The 2,273-nt window shown below is 48.2% G+C and overlaps 1 long non-coding RNA gene across 1 annotated transcript; it reads right to left on the bottom strand.

The window, feature by feature from the left end:
* Positions 1–293: 293 nt before the first annotated feature.
* LOC310754990 lies at positions 294–895 on the bottom strand. Its single transcript, XR_014544124.1, has 2 exons — positions 751–895; positions 294–716 (listed from the first exon to the last, which is right to left on the bottom strand). It is a non-coding gene; the product is annotated as an uncharacterized lncRNA (long non-coding RNA).
* Between the last annotated feature and the right edge of the window lie 1,378 nt (positions 896–2,273).

The following is a 2,273-nucleotide window of genomic DNA, read 5'->3' as shown; positions in this document are numbered from 1 at the left end:
GCTATCTGTTAACCTTATGCAAATAAAGCATTGCTTATTCTTCATCCACTCGCGTGCTTATTGGCTCCAAATCCAGAAATAACCCTGCCCTTGGCAGAACATATACAGTGCTTTTTTTCTGGGGGGGACGCAGGGGAATGCATACTCCTAAAACATTTTGTGAATGTACTTTTGTCCATTTATTTATTTTTCCCGGTTTGAACTATAAAATGGTGATTTTCTTGAGTCAAAATGAGAGTACCCCCAATCATTTTCTTTAGAAAAGAAGCACTGCATATATACACACACATATGCATATATCCATTTTATTTATATCTATTTACAAACGCACACCTATATCTAGGTATGTATATTATTGTATATAAACTTCCGCGGCCCACCCACACCATCCCACCGCCAAGGGGCACGAGAGGAAGGCCACTGGGGGAGAAAGGCAGGTGAGGACGAGGCGGGGGGCAGGGCTGCCCCCTGGGGAGAGCGGGGTCGAGAGAGAGTGGGTGGGAGAAAGAGAGAGGGCCAGCCTGGCTTGGCACGCCTCCGCTGGCCCAACGTCGCACAGCCTCTTCCGCCCGTTTCCCTCCCCTTCCTGTGCTCATGCCTCTCCTCCGCTGGCACCTTTTTCCGGTACCCGTGCCCTCGCCCAACATGGCGGCAGCACAGCCTCTTCCGCCCATTTCCCTCCCCTTCCTGTCCTCTTGCCTCTCCTCCGCTGGCACCTCCTTCCGGTACCCGTGCCCTCGCCCGTGGCACCTCCTTCCGGTAATCCTACCCTCGCTCAACATGGCGGCAGCACAGCCTTTTCCGCCCGTTTCCCTCCCCTTCCTGTCCTCTTGCCTCTCCTCCGCTGGCACCTTTTTCCGGTACCCGTGCCCTCGCCCAACATGGCGGCAGCACAGCCTCTTCCGCCCATTTATCTCCCCTTCCTGTCCTCTTGCCTCTCCTCCGCTGGCACCTCCTTCCGGTACCCGTGCCCTCGCCCAACATGGCGACAGCACAGCCTCTTCCGCCCATTTCCCTCCTTTTCCTGTGCTCATGCCTCTCCTCCCGTGGCACCTCCTTCCGGTAATCCTACCCTCGCCCAACATGGCGGCAGCACAGCCTCTTCCGCCCGTTTCCCTCCCCTTCCTGTGCTCATGCCTCTCCTCCGGTGACACCTTCTTCCGGTACCCCTGCCCTCGCCCAATATGGCGGCAGCACAGCCTCTTCCGCCCTTCCGAGCTAGGAGTGCAGAAAAAGGTGAAACTGCCATGAAAAGGAGAGGAGGAGTGAGTGTGAGTGAGTGAGTGAGTGAGACAGGGAGCATCCTAGAAGAGATGGAAGGGGAACCCAAGGGTCATCTAGTCCAACCCTCTGCAAAGAAGCTCAGAGCTACAATTCCCAGGTCTTCTTTGGGAATTCTATGGGAAGTAAGAGTTTCTACATTCATGAGCATTCACTTAGAGTGCGCTCATGTTTTTACCTTTTATTGAAAGCGGCCACAAGTGACTTGGGTGGAGTATAAATAATAAAATTATATTGCTCCTGCTGCTGTTCTTCTCTTAGCCTAACTCAAATCCAACCCAATACCAAACCTTAACCTTAATGCTCACCCTAACTCAAATCTAATCCTCACTCTAACCCTAACCTTAACCCAAACCTAAGCCTCAGTCTAAACCTAAGCCTAATTTAACCCTAACCCTAAGTAATAAAATTATATTTCTCCTGCTGCTGTTCTTCTCTTACCGTAACTCAACCCCAACTCTAACTCTAACTCCTAATCCTAATCCAACTCAAACCCAACTCTCACTGTAACTCTAACCTTTACCCAAACCTAATCCTAAACACTTTGCTTCTTTTTGTGGTGTTTTGTGTTATTGCTTCATTTCGTAGGTCATGAGACTTTCTTTGTTTCTTGTGGTGTTGGTTCATTTAGCAGTTTTTTAATTGGCTTTTGTGTTTCTTTTGGTATTGCATCATCTTCATAGGTTGTTTGGATTTCTGATTAATTTGCTTTGGATTTCTGGTAGCTCTGCTTCTTTATGATTTGTTTCTGTGTTTCTGGTGTTTTGGCTTGGTTATGTCATAAAATTGAAGAAATACCACCAGAAGCACAAAAACCAAGAAATATTCCCAAAATGAGGCAAAAGCAGGAGACATGAAAACCAAGCCAAATCAATGGAAAAGAAACAATCTCACCCCAAACCGCAGAACCATTCAAAGTCAAAGAAGCAAAACAATTAAATGCAAAAAACAAGCAAAACCACCCCAAATTAAACAAATCAGCAGAAAACAAA

The sequence above is a fragment of the Podarcis filfolensis genome (assembly GCF_964270895.1).
Source record: "Podarcis filfolensis genome assembly, contig: HAP1_SCAFFOLD_64, whole genome shotgun sequence".
Taxonomy (NCBI): Eukaryota; Metazoa; Chordata; class Lepidosauria; order Squamata; family Lacertidae; genus Podarcis; species Podarcis filfolensis.
Note: the sequence above shows the minus strand (reverse complement) of the source record. Positions and strands in the feature narration are given on the sequence as shown.